The following is an 18,322-nucleotide window of genomic DNA, read 5'->3' as shown; positions in this document are numbered from 1 at the left end:
TCATTGAACAAGACAGGCAAGATAGAGCACATCTATAATCCCAGCTACTCAGAAAGCTGAGGTAGGAGGGTCACAACTTTGAGGCCAACCTGGGCAACTTAGCAAGACTCTGTCTCAAAATATTAAAAAAAAGTTGGGAGGGGAGTATTCTGGAGGTGTAGCTCCGCGGTGGAGAGCTTGCCTAATGTGTATGAGGTCCTGAGTTCAATCCCCAGTATTGCTAAAAATAAAATTTTTTTATTGAACATCATCAAAATAGTAGGAAGTACACTAAAATGGAAAGTACTTCCTTGATAGCCACCTTCCAAGCTTGGGGTGGCCATGCGACAGTTCTGACCCATGAGAACTAGGAATTTGTTAAAGAATTCATAGGAAAATTTTTACTTTCCTTCTACAGCTATTTCTGTCACTTCCCTTCACCCTTCTTTTTCCTGCTTGAAAGCACATCTAAGGGCTGGAGCTATAGCAGCCATCTTACATACATCGGTGGATGGCAGAGAATAGATGTTGGCCCTCACATCACTGAGCTACTACTGACCACCTACCTCCAGATCTCTTATGTGAGAAAACAAGTACTTTTTTTTATAAGCTACAAATTACATTTCCTGTCATTTATAGCCAAAAACAATCCCAACTAACAAAGAAGTCTGGAATTCTAACAATCTGGCAGGTAGTAGATTTATATGACAATGACAAGTCACTCTATCTCTCTGTCCATTTACTTCCCATAAACAAATGAGAAGGCATCTCAAGTGCTATGAAATATACCACCCTAAAGTATCATCAACCACTGCCACTTGACCGACAGATACTTTTCTCCTTCTTGATCACATTTCTACACAAAAGATCCTCAGTGAAGGATTTCTCAGTGGCTGACAGCAATTAAAACTTTCTGGTTGCAAGGAGGAAGTTTTCCTGTTCTTGTGAACAAACATGCTGGAAGACATGGGAAAATCTTGGATTCTCATGATCTTAATGCCTTACTGGGGTCACTGGGAACACTTCCCAGGCAGGAATGTAACGAAGACAACTAGAGCGGGGGAGAGCTGAAGCAGGAATGTAACATGCAGCAGTCCCACTTAGCCTTCCGAATACCATTACTGCACCAAAGCACGCTGCTGGCAAGTGTTCAAATTCAACCACTCGCATCCTTTTTTTTTAAATTGTGAAGCTCTATGGTCTCATGTGGCCTTGTACTAGCTGACAAAAGGAGAAAAGAACATAAAGGAGATGTACCAGCTTCTTACAAGTTTGGCCCAGAAGCAGCAGATTTTCCAGCCCCATTTTATTGGTATGAACCAATAATTTGGCCACACTAATACAACAAGAACTTGGAAATGTTGTTCCATTTGTCACCCATTGCTCTATATAGGGGTCAGATGTATTTTCATGGATAGTACCACAGCAAATGCTTAAAATATTGAGGAAAAGCAATGAAAATAATAAAGCCCAATGAGATATAAACACAAAGAGTCAAATGATAGAAGCAGATGGTAATGACAAAATTTTTGTGAAGTCATTTTCACTCTTAGTGATAAGACATCTGCAGATCTGAAGATGTAGAGAACTGTGTCCAGCATCTAGATCAGAAACTTAGAAATCAGAAACCTGGTATGGTAGTGCATACCTGGAATCCCAGCTACTCAGGAAGCTGAAGCAGGAAGATTCAGAAGTTTGAGGCCAGCCTGGGCCACTTAGGAAGACCCTGTCTCAAAAAAAAAAAAAAAAAAGAATTCTTATTTAATCCTCCTTGAGAATAACTTTGTGAAATTATTTTCCTGAGATTACTGAATGAAGAGTAGAATAGGAGCATTGATGTTTATTTTTTGATTCATCCAATAAATAATTTGCTGAAGTTCTACTATCTAAAAGAAAAATTATGAAGCTCTACTGCTAGTCTCTATGAAGGGTAATCTGCAGAGAGGTACAGCAGAAGTTTATCCTACAGATATTTATAAGTATAAGAAAGTGGAAGATGGGTTCAGTGTTGCAAGCTTGTAATCCTCGCACTCAAGAGGGCTAAAGCAGGAGGATACTGCATTTGAGGCCAGTCTGGCCTGCATAGGGGGTTCCAGGCCAGCCAGACTACAGTGTGAGATCCTGCCTCAAAAAAAAATTGAAGGCTGGGTGTGGTGATGCACACCTAAAGTTCCAGCACTCAGGAGGCAGAGGCTGAGGCAGGAGGATCCCAGGGATTTGAAGCCAGCCTGGGTTACATAGTGAGTTCAAGGCAACCCCCCCCCCAAAAAAGGGTTGAATATGGCATTGTTCATAAAAGTCAAAATAACTAAAAACCCAAATCCCACCAATAAGGAATTGGTTGAATAAATTATGACACAACTATTTAATAAATTATTAATATGAGATACAAAAGCTGTTAAGTGAGGGCCCGGGATTTAGCTCAGTGGTTCTGCCGCCTGCCCTGCAGGCGGAAGGACCAGAGTTCGATTCCCAGTACCAAAAAAAAATAAAAAAATAAAAAGCTGTTAAATGAGAAGCAAAATGCAGAAGAGTGTGCTCCCACTGTTTTAAAAAGAAGAAAAAGTCAATATATATTCAAAAATACATAGACGATAAGACACAAGAGTTAATAGTTGGCTCTGTGATGGGAGCTGTAGGAGAGATAAATTAGGGGAAGATTTTTCACTGTATAAACTTTTTTATTTTGCTGGTGGTACTGGAGATTGAGCCCAAGGCCTTCACATTGAGCTACATCTCCAGACTTTTTTCTATTTTTTATTTTGAGACAGGATCCCACCAAGTATCTAAACTGTCCAGGGCACAAACTTGCAATCCTCCTGCCTCAGCCTCCCAGAGTCCTAGGATTACAGGCATGTGCCACCATGCCAAGAATCACTATGTACTCTTTATACACTTTTAAAATGTTTTATTACATAAATGAATACCTTTTCAATTTAAAAAAAGTTAAGCAATATTTATTTCTATCTACAATTATGTTTCTAGTCAAGAAAACACCAGATATTCTGGAATTTTTATTAAATACTCTTGATAATCCAACACTGACTGTCAAATCTCTTGGTTTTTGGAAATAATGTTTCCCATTTACATGGTCTGTATATTGGCTCCTAAATTTACATATTCTAGTATTTCTATATAGAAATAAAAATGATTCATAAGTGCCAACAATAAAAATACATATGAAATTGAAGAAGGTTAAAAATAATAACAGCTACTAATTACTGAGTACTAATGCAAGGCAATATTGGCAGTGTTTTACAATTACTAATTCATAAGTCCTCAAAACAACACTATACAGTAGGTACTATTATTATCTTCATTTTACAGATGAGAAAACTAAGAGCTAGAGATTAATCACTTGTTTATGGTCACACAGCTAAGAAGTTCCACAATCAGGGTTTGAACCTGCGTGGGCACTAAAGGCTCTGTTCTTATCTACTGCCTATCATATTTACTATTTTGCCAGCTGTTGTAATAAATGCCTATAATTCCAGCACTCTAGGAGGCTGTGACAGGAGGATTGTAAATTCAAGCCTAGCCTGGGCAACTTAGTGAGTTTGTCTCTACTAAAAAAATAAAATTTTTTTTAAAAGTTAGAGGTATAGCTCAATAGTACAATACATGCACAAAGTCCTGAGTTCAAACTCCAGTACCACATTCACACACACACACACACACACACAAAAGTAAATAGATAAGTAACGAATATTATGATATAAGAGACAACCATTTATACATAACTTACAAATACCGTCTACTACAGGCAGATCAAGCACCTTACCAGGTACTTCACACAAATCATCTAATTTAAATTAAAATGTAGAAGGCAGATACCATCATCACCATGTTGCAAATAAAGGCCCAGGCTCAGAGAAACTAAGCTACTCCAAGATCACCAAGTAGTAGGTGGATATACAAGGTTTTTCTATAAACATTCCTTTAGAAAGGCCAGGTGTCATGACACACACCTATAATCCCAGCACTTGGGAGGCTGAGGCAGGAGGATTGCCAGGAGTTGGAGGCCAACCTGAACTACACAGGGAGACCCTGTCTCAAAAAACAAAATAAATAAAAAGCTTCTTTTGAGCTATCCTGGAGTCTAGTATGGCCAACTCAGGGCACCATCTGGCCTCCTTGAAAAGTGGGAGAAAAATAAACTTTCAAAAATCAAAGCCCATTGGCAGGGGATATAGCTCAGCGGTACAGCGCCTAGGAGACCCTGGGTTCAATTCCCAGTACCAAAAAAAAAAAAAAAACCCAAAGCCCACAGGGTCTGGTGGGAAATGAAACAGACTACACCTAAAGGCAACTGTTTAAATGAGAGAGCCCCCGGCATGGTGGGAACTGGACTCTTTCCTGCACCCCTTAATCAAGATTGAATTTCTGTCAACAGGTCTAACCAAAGGAAAAAAAAAAACGGCACATGCGTCAACCACATTCCCTCAAACAAATCAGGTGCCAAGCAAGACAATCAGCTTCACATTTCAAAATTATCTGAATCTGCAACAGCGCTCTTACAAAACTAGAAATATTCTGAGCTACTAGTGAACAATAACTCTACAATAGACCTATTCATGCTATGAACGAGGCAAGTTCTTTTTAAAACTGCTTATCAAATGTCATCCATCATACAGTATAACCCATTTCTTGCTTCCAGAAAACAAAGACTAAAAGTATATAGACATAGCCTTTACATAAATATATAAAATCCCTTCCCTTAAAAAACTAACAGTTGAATGGGGAATGCAGAAACAACTACGGTACGGGGTGATCCTTGCTGTAATAGGGCATGAACAGGGGGCAATGGGGAAATGCAGAAGAGAACTGGGTGAAGGAGAGTCAACATAGGCCTCCTGGTGCCAGAGACAGGCCTGCAGAGTTCTACAGATCAAAAATGAATGGTGACCTTTTCTAAGGGAAGAAATAAATGGAAATGGGAAATGAATGGGGCCAACTGCAGAAGAAGCAATGTAACATGTTTCCACATTCATCTGAAATTAACCTCCCATTGCCTCCTGTCTCTCTTCACTTTCAAACCAAAAATAAACTAGCTTTGACAAGCTCTATAAATCAAATGGTGCAGGTTCAGAGCGGGTAGGGGAAAGCTGCAAGAGGGTGCATTCTAAGCAGGGCTGAAACAGTGGACTAGCAGCTCCTAGCAAAACAAAGGCTGGCCTGATAGATGCTCTCAAGCACCTTAGTAGCTTGTGCTAAGTGCCTTCCCTACTTCTAGTAGAGGGAAAAAGTAGCAGTTAAGCAACTGGTCATGCAACAGAATAAATAGATTAAGTTATGACTTCATTAAAAAAAAACTTTATTAGAAATATAGTTAGTTAAAATAATCCCATCCAGGCAGTGGCATTTCCCCAAGAACACCCTCTCCTACTTTCACAAGGGATAAGAGATCCTGTTACATTACAAGTAAAATAGAGCTATTTTCATTTTACCCAGGGAGAAAACACCTTCATTTTTTCCTTGTATATAAGAGATTAGCAAGAGTCAGTAAATGGTAACAAAATCCAGCATGCAATTTTAACTGTTAATCAAAGTCACAAACTAAGTCTGAAGGAAGTTTAATGGACTTTGTGTTTCCACATTTATGTTTGTTACTTCTATGTTGAAACTGGATCTGTTTACAGAAACAGATCTATGAAGCTTCCAAAATTGGGTCAATTTAAAATCCAATGACAATCTCTCACTGTCCAAGCACTCAGAAGTCAGCACAGGCCACATGGACACTTGTTCTAATTCATCACTGTCCAGAAACCTCAAGCAAATATATATTTCTATCATTTCTCTTTCAAACTTGTGAGCATATCATCCTTTTTAAGAATTACAAATTCAGTATTAATTTATGCATTAAAAATTCAAAATAATCTTAAAACTACTCCTCTAAACATCTAAAAAGACCCATTTAGAAAGCATCATTGATTTACTGTTTACATGTAGGCCAAATAATGACCCAGATTTTTGTAGAACACCAAAAGGAAATCTCTGCAGTATCCCAAAGTATTCTACTATTCCAATAATAAGCTGAAGGTTTGTAAGGGTTGACAGTGGGGCTTTAAGAGGCTACAAACTTAGTCAAATGGCAATCACTTAGTCTTGTAAAGATTTATACTCTTCAAAAAGTTATCCCAGGCCGGGTATTTAGCTCAGTGGTTTCACCACCTGCTGCGCAAGCGCAAGGAGTTCGATTCCTCGGTACAAAAAAAAAAAAAAAAGTTATCTGGTTTGGGAAATACGCACACGTACACAGGTCCAAGAACCTAATAAAACCATTTATCTCTGGTGTAATACGGAGAGAAGTAAACAGTTATAAAATTGGAAGATTGTGAACTATAAATTTTAAAAATTTGGGGTTTTGCATCATGCAAATATATTACCTATTTTAAGAATATATATTTGTTGGGCTGGGGATTTAGCTCAGTGGTTTCAGTGCCTGCTGCGCAAGCACAAGGATCCAAGTTCGATCTCCGGTACCAAAAAAAAAAAAAAAAAAGAATATATATTTGTGCCTCTTTGAATACAAGCTGTTCTAGTGAATATGTAAATCAGCATGATATTCCCATAAGGCAATTTGGTGTTACGTATCAAGTCTTTAAAATAGCCCTCTTAACCAAGCATGGTGGCACAGGTCTATAATACCAACACTGTGGAAGGCTGAGGCAGGAGGACTGGAGGTGCTAGCCCACCCTGGGCAATGTAGCAACTCAGGGAGACACTATCTGAAAATAAAAAATGGGAAGAGCTGGGGGTGTAGCTCAGTGAAAAGGCCCTGCGTTCAATCTCCAATTACAAAAAAAAATTTTTTTGATCAGCAATTTCACAGGGTAAACTACTATAGCTGAATCATATATTCTATTATATGGAATATCATATAGCCATTAAAATTATTTTGTAGAAAAATTTAATGATATGTATAGATATTACTAATAGTGAATAAAAAAGTAATAAAGGCTTTCAGTGTATGATTTTTTTGAGGCAGGGTCTTGCTATGTTCAGGCTGACCTTAAGCTCACTATGTAGCCCAGGCTGGCCTCGAATTCACGGCAATCCCCCTGCCTCAGCCTCCTGGGTGCTGGGATTACAAGTGTGAGCCACTACAATTTTTTTTTTTTGAAACAGGGTCTCACTATGTAGTTCAGGCTGGCCTTGAACTTAGAGTAATCCTGCTATTTTAGCCTCCCAAGTGCTCGGGATTACAGGCATGTACCACAACAGGCAGACAGTGTATAATTTTAAAACAAAATAAAGGCACAGGAAAAAAAAAGTTATCTATCAAATAATAACAATAGTTAGATAAGGAGTAGGATAGTTGGTCTTTTTATTTTTTTTCCATATTATATAAATTTCCTCCCAAAATATGTGCTACCTTATAAAGATAGCTTAGGAGCTGGGGATTTAGTTCAGTGGTTTCGCTGCCTGCTGCGCAAGTCCAAGGACCCAAGTTCAATCCCCAGTACCAAAAAAAAAAAAAAAGATAGCTTAAATTTTGTAAAATTTTTATTAGTATACGTTTGCAGTACACAATGATTACATTCATCATGGGGAGTTGATATGTATACATAATACATCTTAATTCTTTTTAAGTCCCCTTACCCTCCATTTCTTGGTCCTAAAATTATTTAAACACTCATGAGACTAACATATTAACATTCCCTTTATTCCTTTTTTTTTTTCCAGTACTGTACTGGGAAATGAATCCAGGGTCTTTGCAATAAGCTACATCCCCACCCCTCCTAGCTTTTTTTCCTAGATAGGGTCTAAATTGTAGGCTCAGCTCAAATTTGTGATCTTTCTGCCTCAGCCACCTAGAGTGCTAGTTTTACAAATGTGGGCCACCACACTCAACTCCTTTATTCCTTCTTAATATAATTCACTGTGGAATTCACAGCTTTACTGTGGTTTAATGGGTCTGTCAGTCTGCTTGCCTATAGGATTGACTGAAAGGGGCAATATATTCTCATCTCTTCTGAAATCTTGAAGTCTAGCAGATACTTCTTATTAAGAACCTGGAATTAGCAGAAAGATAAATAAAGTTCCAGTTCTTTGCAGTGAAAAAATAATATAGGAGCTGGGCATGGTGGTACAAGCTTGTAATCCCAGTACTTGGGAGGCTGAGACAGGAGGATTGCCTCAAGTGCAAGGCCAACCTGGGCCACACAGTGAGTTCAAGGCCAACCTGATCCACATAGTGAGACTCTTTCAATAAATGAAAAAAATAATTAATAATAATATAGGGAAGTAGGAAGGGGCCAAAGGATGCTTCTAAGAGTCAAATAGCAGAGCCCTCCCAACATGCCAAACTTACAGATCACTACTGCACCAGTGTAAAAGTGTTCTTAGATTTTTTCAGTGTCCACTTATTGTCTTATGATGTCTTTGTGTTACACTCTCTGTTTAATCTTTTTTTTTTTTGGTACCAGGGATCAAACTCGGGACCTTGCACTTGCGAGGAAGACGGCTCTGAGCTAAATCCCCAGCTCTCTCTTTAATCTTTGCAAAGCCTACAATTTAGGAACATTGACACCAAGAGATGGTAATGTGTACTTTTATTCAAACATCAGGACAAATAGGCTGGCTCACTTAAAAGGTGAACAAACTTTTACTACCTTCATTTACTAAACCTTTTAAATTTCTACTTCCTAGATACAATTTTATACCTCTCATTAATTTTTCATTTCTTTCCTTTTTACCAAGTTTCCCTATGCAAACAAATAAAAACAGAACCCCTTCTAGATATCTATACTTTTCTCATGGAGTACCTTGGGCTGCTGATCTATGTCTCAAATATAGTTCTACTCACAGAATCCTTGGGCTATACAATTGTGCTATAGTCAATTCTGCTTCCCAACTTTAATCATGACAAAGAAAATGTTGTAAAAGGACATTCAAATCCTCCCTTTCTTCCCCATCAAGATGAGAGAGGGAGAGGGAGAGAGGGAGAGAGAGAGAGAGAGAGAGAGAGAGAGAGAGAGAGAGAGAGAGAGAGAGAGAAGGGAGATCCTGCTGACAGAAAAAATACATAGGGAATATATAACTCTAAATTGGAACCTAAATAAGAAATGAACTTTCCCACATAATTCTTTCTCCTGGACAAGCTTCATTGCAAATGTAAGAAAAAATAATTTTATAAAGGATAGAATACACGTATTTAAGCATAATCACTACCAAAATAACCCCATTTTATGTAAATAATTTGAAAATTTGGCCAGGCATGGTGGCACATGCCTGTACTCCCAGCATTTGGGAAGCTGAAACAGGAGGATCACTGTGCGCTCAAGGCCAGCTTGGGATACATAGCAAGATCATGTCTCAAAAAAAAAAAAAAAAATGATCGTGTCTCAAAAAAAAATCGTGTCTCAAAAAAAAAAATGTTTAGACAAGTTTACCGACCTATTTGAACATGATCCAAGAATACTTAATTTTGCAGTCAATTCAGACAGTGCCTCCAGTCTATCCAATCAACAGATATTTAGTGGATGATTCCCATACCCAAAGACCATTCTAGTCTAACCAAATTGCTTCTCAAGAGCCAGTTTTATACCACTTACTTCACAAGCCACTTGTGCCTGTTTTAGACCTCACTGATCTCCCTCACATCTAACTTGCCGGAACACTTACAAAACTGTAGACTCGCAAGTACAAGGTCCTGAGTTCGATCTCTGGCACCAAAAAAACCAAAAAAACAGAAAACAAAACTCAGAGAGCACTCAGATCCTGTTTTGTTTTGGTTTGATTGTCATTTGTATCAATCTTTTGTCCCCAAGCATATGAGAGAACCTTTCACTACACCACACATCTGTCTGTATACTCACACTATCTAACACCAACCTAAGCACAGAATACACCCTAAAACTGAACAAGTTAGCTGGGAGCATAATAGTTTTTGAACCAAGAATGACAACTTAATACTAAACAGACACACCCAAACCAACCAAGTGTACTGAAATATGATTTGGTGGTGCACTGACAGGTAGTAATAATACATTGATGTTCTTTTCCTTTAATAGTTCTATTTTTCATTTGTGCATTATTCTTTACTTGTGCCAGCAATATTTGTATCCAATTTTAACTTACATTTTCTCAAGTATTAAAGTTTAAACATGAAAAAAAATTGTTCTATTTTTGACATCTGATGAGAGAAATTCAAAGAAAGCCTATGGGATGTCAAGACAAGGCAAAACTCTAAGTAAGGAAATAAATCCAACAGATGAAGTTGATTTCAAGCAAAATCAGAGAATCAAAATTCCTCTTCTATGCTAAGCAGGAATAGTTTGGGGGAGCCTTGGCTACTGAACCTCTAAAAAATTGTGAAATTTGTGAAAAAAACATCATTTATCAACAAAACAGTGGGAGGGTGAGGCAAGAAAATCACAAGTTCAGGGCTGGCCTGGGCAACTCAAGTGATTTAGTGAGATACAATTTTGAAATAAAATTTAAAATGGTGGGGGGTGGCTCAGTTCAAAGGCTCTGGGTTCAATGCCCACTACAAACACACACAAACAAAACAAAAACAAAACAGAAAAAAATAATTAGAAAAAGAAAAATAGGGGACAAACCAATCATGCAATATTATATAACCTGGTTTTCCTTCCTTCTCCAATCCATAAATGTTCTAAGTAACTTACAAAGGCGAAAACAGCTAGTGATTCGATACAAAGGGTGAGGCGTAGGCAAACACGGGTAACATAAAATTACCTTTAATTCCAAATAGAAAACAATTCCAAGTAGAATTAAAGTCTCTCTCAATTATAGTCTCGCACCATCTAATTTAACTTTCTATCTTACACAGCAGTTTTAAAATGTAGTTGTTTGTGACCACATCTGTTTTCTTTTATTTATTTATTTATTTATTTATTTTTGGTACCGGGGATTGAACTCGGGTCCTTGAGCTTGCGCAGCAGGCAGCGAAACCACTGAGCTAAATCCCGGCCCCTCCACATCTGTTTTCTGCTACCAAAGGCCACACTTCTTGCGGGCAGGGCTATTTCACTCATTTGTAGAAATTTATCCAGTGTGGGCCTCGATCTCCTTCTCTGCAAAGTGGTGCTAAGGGTAATACCTAATTCAGTGGTTTGATGCGAAAATTAAGTGGGAACGCGTAGCAGACTGCTTCGTCCAGTAAATGCTTAACAATTAAGCATTAACTTAATTGGCATAACAATTATCATTACCGTTATTTTCGGCCAACTGTCTCCAGCAACTCCTTTTCCTCTATTTCCCGGACAGGCTTCAATGCAAAGACCTTTCGCGAAGACAAGGGAGGCCCGAAGCCCTGCGCCAACCCTGCCCCGCCTAGGCGGCACCCCAGTCCAGCAACGGCCTAGAGGCCGAGTCTAGGGGTGCTGATGGCCCTGAGGGTTGGAAACCGACCGCTAGACGTCTGAAAATCAGGGAGAGAAGAACCCTGAGCCCCAACTGCCCTCGCTTCTACCCACAGCTCACCTTGCCTCGCTTCGGCTCAGCTCTGACGACGAAACGCCACAAGCTCACCGCGGTACTCATTCAGTACCGTTGAAAATTTGAACCAAGGCAGTCTAGTCTAATGCACCAATCAGAGCGTCAAGAATGATCAATTCTGGCCTCCTGATTGGATCATGCAACGCAGCGACGCCGGAAGTCAGGGGGCGGGCCAGCAAACAAACGGCCCAGAGGCTTCTGGGAAATATAGTCTCCTGCTCCGATATGACCTGGTTGAAACAACTCTTGTGAGTACGTAACTACAAAACCCAGAGTGCACTGCTCCTATTTAGGAAAGGTGATACCACTTGATGTAGAGAGTCCATTTAGCATCCTGGACCTGCACGAAGGTATTCAGAGCAGAAAACTTTTTTATTATGAAATTTTAAATTATCTTTGCTGTGTTGGTACTTTGTGTCCTGAATATTTGTAGGAATTCATTTTATCAGGCAGTCTCCTACCTGCAATATAGACGCGACCCCAGCTTCCCTCCTGTTGGTGTAGGCGACTGACAACACACTGCAGTCTCTGTCTACGTCTTAACTGGCTCAGAGGCATGCTTTTTTGGATGTTATGTCCGACTACATCCCGCCCTTTATTATTCCTGTGTTGTAAAAATGAAAATAAGGGCCGGGGATTTAGCTTAGTGGTTTCACCGCTTGCTGTGCAAGCACAAGGACCTGAGTTCGATCCCCGGTACCGAAAAAAAAAAATGAAAACGAAAGCTCAGAAAAGTTGGATAAACTTGTTTCAAAAAAAAAAAAACTTGCTTCAAATCACATAAGTGAGAAGACGGGATCTGATTGATGTTCTTTTTATGCATCATCAATCAGAACATAATAGCAACGAAAACAAAAGGACTTCGTTTATAATAGCAACAAAAATTCAAAATTTTAAAAATTAAACTTAATACTTTCATAGAAGGACTAGTGATTTTAGCTCAGTGGGGTCGCTCCTGCCTCGCAAGCCCAAAGTCCCGAGTTCAATCCCTGGTACTGGAAAAAAAAAAATAGTGATAACTTTAATGGAAAACACTTCATTGAATAGCAATTTACAAATTAAACGAGGTTATATAATTCTAAAGATGTTAATTCTACAAATTAAAAGTTCGAAGTAATTCTAATGAAAATCCAAATACGTTTTTGTCATAAACTTGCCATGTTGATTCTAAAATAAATTCATACCGAAGAGGAAAAGCACAAGATGTGTCTGAATTTTGAAATAATAGAGGGTGTTAAATTAAGTGTGGTTGAGAGTGCCTTAGCATTGAGGTCCTTACATAAGAAACTACAACCTCAGTAGTAGGTAAACTAAGTGAAAGCCCTAATTTAGGGGTATATTGCGTTATTGTGACAAATAACTGAGCCTATATGCAGCAAAATAATGAGCTACTAACAAGCTGTCTGTACTTCACTTCAGTTTTCTGTTCATAAATGCTGCCTGACCATGATGCACGCCAAAGTTCTTAGAATCCACTCCAATAAGGAAGGGAGTATAGCTGGGTTGCAGAGCAGGTAACTAGCAGGTAACTAGCACATCACACACACACACACACCACCCAGGTAGAAAAGTAGAATCACTTTCTCTGGCTCTAAAGGCTCTCCCATTCAAGTATTGCTTTTTGCTCAATTAAACTTTTTTTTTTTGGTACTGGGGATCAAACTCAGGACCTTGTGCTTTCGAGACAGGCAGCGGCATCACTGAGCTAAATCCCCAGCCCTAAACTCTTAAATTTGTCTAAGGTCTTTCTCTCTCTCTCTCTCTGTCTTGTATGGGAGGTTAAACCTTTGCACTGCTCTACATCTCTAGCCCTTTTAAAAAATGCTTTATTGCTTTGTTGCTTTTTCTAACTTCTGCCTGTCTGCAATGCCACCCTACCTTGGAACCAGCCAACTATGGATTGAAACCTCTACAAACTAAGAGATTAGAATTTGAATCAACAGACTGAGTAAAAAAGAAAAAAATGCTTTCATCAATGTGAGTGGACACCACCCAATCCTTCCAGGACCCTAACTAAACAACAAAAACAACCAAAAAAAAAAAAAAAAAAGAGGAAGAACAAATTCTCTCTCTGTTTAAGGGGAAGCATCCATCTTCTTTTACCTTCCCGAGTCTTGAACCTTCACATTCAGTCTAGGACTTACACCACTGGCTCCTCTGGTTCTCAGGCCTTCAAGTTTGGACAGAACCACCAGCATCTTGATTCTCCAGTTTAAGGACACCAAAACATGAACTTGTCAGCCTCCATAATTATATGAGTCAATCCTTCATAATAAATCTATATCACTAGATTTTAAAAAAATAAAATATAATAAAAAATGTTTTATTGAGGCTGTCATGTCTCTTCATAGTAGGCTACCCTACTCTGTAGTGTATATTTTTTAATTTTTTTCTCCTTTTTTCCTACTTAGCCCAAACTCATTCTCAGAGCTTGTTTTTTCCTACATTCATTCATTCCTTTATTTATTTATTTTGGTTTTATTTTTTGTTTTTGTTTTTTGGTACTGGGGATCGAACTCCGGACCCTGTGCTTTCGAGGCAGGCAGCAGCACCACTGAGCTAAATCCCTGGCCCCTTATTTTGGTTTTTTGAAACAGAGTCTCCATATGTGGTTCAGGCTGGCCCAACAGTGATCCTCCCGTCTCAGCCTCCCAAGTGCTGGGATTACAGGTATATGCCATCATGCTCGGCTCCTACTTTTAATCAATGTAAAACTGCCACCGTTAAAAAAATGTTTTATTTTAAGATAGGGTCTCACTGAGTTGCTAAATTGCCCAGGGTTGGCTCCAACTTTCAGTTTTCCTGCCTCAGCTTCCCAGAGTGCTAGGATGACAGGTGAAACCATGCCCAGCTATGGACATTCCTTTTTTTTTTTTTTGGACATTCCTTTTAATTGAGAGGACTGACATGTTACATTTTATACATATTAACATGTGAAATTATAGTAATTTTTAAAGTATAGTTTGGGTCATTCACACTATGGTGGTATAATCAACAAAATCCAGACAAGAAAATGCTATAGATGAAAGATCTAAATTTCTTAAAAAAATAAAGTGCTAGGGGTTTGTTCTTTAAGCATCTTTGTGTTGTAGAGATAACATCAAAATGGTGGGGGTGAGGGCCGGGGATTTAGCTCAGCGGTTCCGGCGCCTGCCTCGAAAGCGCAAGGTCCCAAGTTCGATCGCAGGTACCAAAAAAAAAAAAAATGGTGGGGGTGAAAAAAATGTTGGGGATGAAATGACTCTAGCACTTGCCTCAGAATAATTAGGAGTATGTAGTGAAGGAAAGTAGGTGGACCTGTAGATGAAATAAGATTAGTCACAAATTGATAAAAATTTCCACAATTAAAGCTGGGTGTGGTGGTGCACACCTGTAATCCCAGCACTCTGGAGGCTGAGGCAAAAAATTGCTGAGAAGTTCAAGGCCAGCCCCGGCTACATAGTGAGTTCAAGGCCAGCCTGGAATACATAGCAACACCTTGTCTCAAAAAACAATAACAAGGGCTAGGGATTTAGCTCAGTGGTTCCGGTGCCTGCCTCGAAAGCACAAGGACCGAGTTCAATCCCCGGTACCAAAAAAAAAAAAAAAAAAAAAGAATGCACCACATAAAATTACATAAAATGGGAGGAGAGGGATTGAAAATGATCAAGATACTATATATATATATATATATATAGAGAGAGAGAGAGAGAGAGAGAGAGAGAGAGAGAGAGCGAGAGAGAGAGAAAGAGTACCAATTCCCCAAAATGAATGTAATTATTATATATCACACAGAGGGCTGGGGATTTAGCTCAGTGGTTTTGCCACCTGCTGTGCAAGCACAAGGACCTGAGTTCGATCCCCGGTACCAAAAAAATATAGGAATATATCACAGACATATGCCAATAAAAATTGAATAGAAAGGAACACTAAACAGCAGTTAAAGACTTCTGAAAAAAAAGACTTCTGTGCACTTAGGCTGACATGGAGGTATCTTTGAGACATTTTTTTTCAGTGCTGGGGATGAAAGCCATTGCCTCTGTGCATGCTAGACAAGTGATCCACTACTGACTTACACCCCCAGCCCTTGAGGTACATTTTTGAGTTAACAAAATGAATTGATTAATACAGATTCATGTTTGCCGGGTTGCTGGAAAGGTTGCACATAGGGCACAGATGAGGAGATGCACAGGGTGAGGTGCAGAGGAGGGTGTGTGAACTTCCATACACTCTCCAGGAACCAGCATGTGTTTAGCCATCCAGCAGCTCTCTGAGACTTGTTTTTTGGGGGAGTTTTAAGAAAGCTTCATTACATAGGCATGGTTGATTAAATCATTAACCATTAGTGATCAACCTAACTTTCAGCCCCTCCCTCCTGAGGGTGGCGTGGGGAGTGACCCCAACCCTGTAATCCTGCCACTGTGACAGCCCTAACCCCAAAGTTACCTAGGGGCTACCAGCTATTAGTCAGCTCATTAGCCTAAAGGAGGACACCACTTTGAATGAAGAGTCGAAGGACCTTAGATCTCCTTTAGGGAACAGAGATGAAGACCAAATGTATGTTCACAATATGACAAACCCAGGTCTCTGAAGAGAGTTTATCTGATCTCTGCTGGGCTCCCAAAGGACACATAGACTTTCATAATGCTGCTATTTTGTTTGTTTGTTTCTCTCTCTTTTTTTTTTTGGTATTGGGGATTGAACTCGGGTCCTTGTGCTTGCGAGGCAGGTGGCAGAACCACTGAGCTAAATCCCTGGCCCTATTTGTTTCTGGGTTTTTTTTGTTTTGTTTTGTTTTGTTATTTTTTGTACTGGGGATCGAATGTTTGTTTCTTTTTTGAGACAGGGTCTCACTATATAGTTCAGGCTGGCCTTCAACTCACTATGTAGGCCAGGCTGGCCTCGAACTCGGTGAACCTACTGCCTCTGCCTCCTGAGTGCTAGGATTACAGGCATGCACCAACATCCCTGGCTGCTACTTTTCATGTTTAAATAATTGTGACACCATAGGGCCTTAAAAATGTAAATCAGGGCAGGTCCTGTCTCACTTTAACCCCCTCCCAACAAAACAGTTGCAGTTTCCCTGCCTTGCCCCTCTTCAATTTTGAGGAACAAATCCAAGACCTGATGCATGATAGGCAAGTGCTCTACCTCTGAGCTCTAAACTCAGCCTATAGAAAATGAACATTCAGAAATTGGCTGGTCATGGTGGTGCATGCCTATAATCCCAGCACTTGGGAGGCTGAGACAGAAGGATCACCGAGAGTTCAAGACCAAGCTGGGCTATATAGTGAGTTCAGGACCAGCCTGAACTACATAGCAAGACCCTGTCTCAAAACAAAACAAAACAAATTGGCCCAATATACTTAGGAATGTAGTGTCTAATAATGGAGACATTTTAAGACAGTAGGGAAATGACAGTATACACAACTGTAGTGTTATTTGGAAAAAAAATTTTAATTCTTCACATTTTATACCAAAGTGAATTCATGGTGAATTTAAAGGTAAAATATGAAGCCATGTAAAAACTGGAAGAAAACAAGAAGTGTTTTTATAATATTGAACTGGAGAAAGTTTCTTTTTATGAATGACAAAGCTGGCTATGATGGTGCATTTCTGGGAACAAGGTGGAGTGGTGAACAGCAGAGAAACAGCCTCTCTGAGATTTGTTATCCAGACGCTGGAATATAGCAACGTGAGGGAGAGAAGGAGGTAAGTGGGTCCCCAGAACCCAGCAAGGATCTGCAGTGAAAATTGAGGCCCACGGGGAGAGCAAGGAGAGAGATTTCAATGAAGAAGAAGGAAGTTGCAAGTGGTGCTTTCTCCCTGAACCCTGACTCACTGTGTGGAAAGGGCAGCTCAAACCTGCAGACACATGATGACTACTGGTGACCCTAGAGGTCTCCACAGAGAAATTCACCAGTGAAATGGAGCAGTGGATGCAGTAGACTGCAGTGGCTGATGAGTTATTGAGGTTCAGATATCCCCCAGGAGAGGGCAATTGCCTGGTGGCCATCTTGGAGAGAGGACAACTGAGCTTGGAACTCAGAACAGTTGTTAGCTGGCTCCATCTAACAGCTCCCAGTGTCAGGTTGAGGTGGAACTGAGTTCAAATTGGCAGGAGGTCAAGGAGCCAAGTTCAAGCTTGCAGGAGGCACACAGAATGTTGCAGTCTGAACAAATCACGTTCCAGCCTCACAACCAGAAAATAGCCTGAACTTCAGTGGAACTAAAGGTGTGGGCTTGCTGGGATTTTCCACTGCCTCACTTTGAATCTACCACCAGCTAGGATTAATCAACATGGATCTGGGCTCTGTCTGCCCACTCTATCAATGACAGTAGAGGCACACCATGAAGTGGACATTTTTCTTCTTTTTTTTTTTCCTAGTTTTGTTTTTATTTTGTTTTATTTTCTATTTTCTTGATGGTTCATTCTTGTTTTTATAGGAGTGTGAACATTGTTTCTAGTTTTCTTGTTGTTATTCTTCTGTTCTACTCTTGCTTTTATTTCTTCCTTCTCTCTTTCCCTTCTGTCATCTTCATCAATTTCCCAAAGTTTGCATAATCTTTTGTCCTCTTGCCTTGCTTCTGATTGCCACTTCTTCTTCCTCTTCTCCTTCTCCTTCTTCCTCTTCTTCTTTTTCTCTATACAATTTTCAGGTTTGTTTTAGATTTTGTTATATAACAAATATAGTTCAGGGCCAGGGATTTAGTTCAGTGGTTCCGGTGCCTGCCTCACAAGCGCAAGGTCCTGAGTTTGATCCCTGGTACCAAAACAAAACAAAAAAAACAAATATAGTTCATACAGTTAAAGGTGGTAAATTAATATTTACCATGGTTTGTCATTTTCTATCCTATATTTGATGCTATTGGTATTGCTCATTGTACTACTTTAGCC

At 39.5% G+C, this 18,322-nt stretch overlaps 1 protein-coding gene across 5 annotated transcripts in view; it reads right to left on the bottom strand.

Annotated features, from left to right (window-relative positions):
- The window catches only part of Tpx2 (TPX2 microtubule nucleation factor), a 69,951-nt gene extending 58,327 nt beyond the window's left edge, over positions 1-11,624 (bottom strand). For 2 of the 5 annotated variants that reach the window (XM_021254916.2, XM_087188808.1), the window contains exons 1-2: positions 11,431-11,586; positions 1,628-1,705 (exon numbers count right to left, since the gene is read on the bottom strand). The gene's annotated coding sequence lies outside the window, so the exon portion shown is untranslated. Of the gene's footprint in view, positions 1-1,627; positions 1,706-11,159; positions 11,386-11,430 lie in introns of those variants that run through there. The other 3 variants (XM_004840597.4, XM_004840598.4, XM_021254917.2) reach the window with 2 other exon arrangements.
- Between the last annotated feature and the right edge of the window lie 6,698 nt (positions 11,625-18,322).

The sequence above is a fragment of the Heterocephalus glaber genome, unplaced genomic scaffold (genome assembly GCF_053883595.1).
Source record: "Heterocephalus glaber isolate CG9 unplaced genomic scaffold, H.glaber_assembly_v1.0 deba00001532, whole genome shotgun sequence".
Classification (NCBI taxonomy): domain Eukaryota; kingdom Metazoa; phylum Chordata; class Mammalia; order Rodentia; family Bathyergidae; genus Heterocephalus; species Heterocephalus glaber.
The sequence above is the reverse complement of the archived record's forward strand: the minus strand, read 5'-3'. Positions and strand labels throughout refer to the sequence as shown.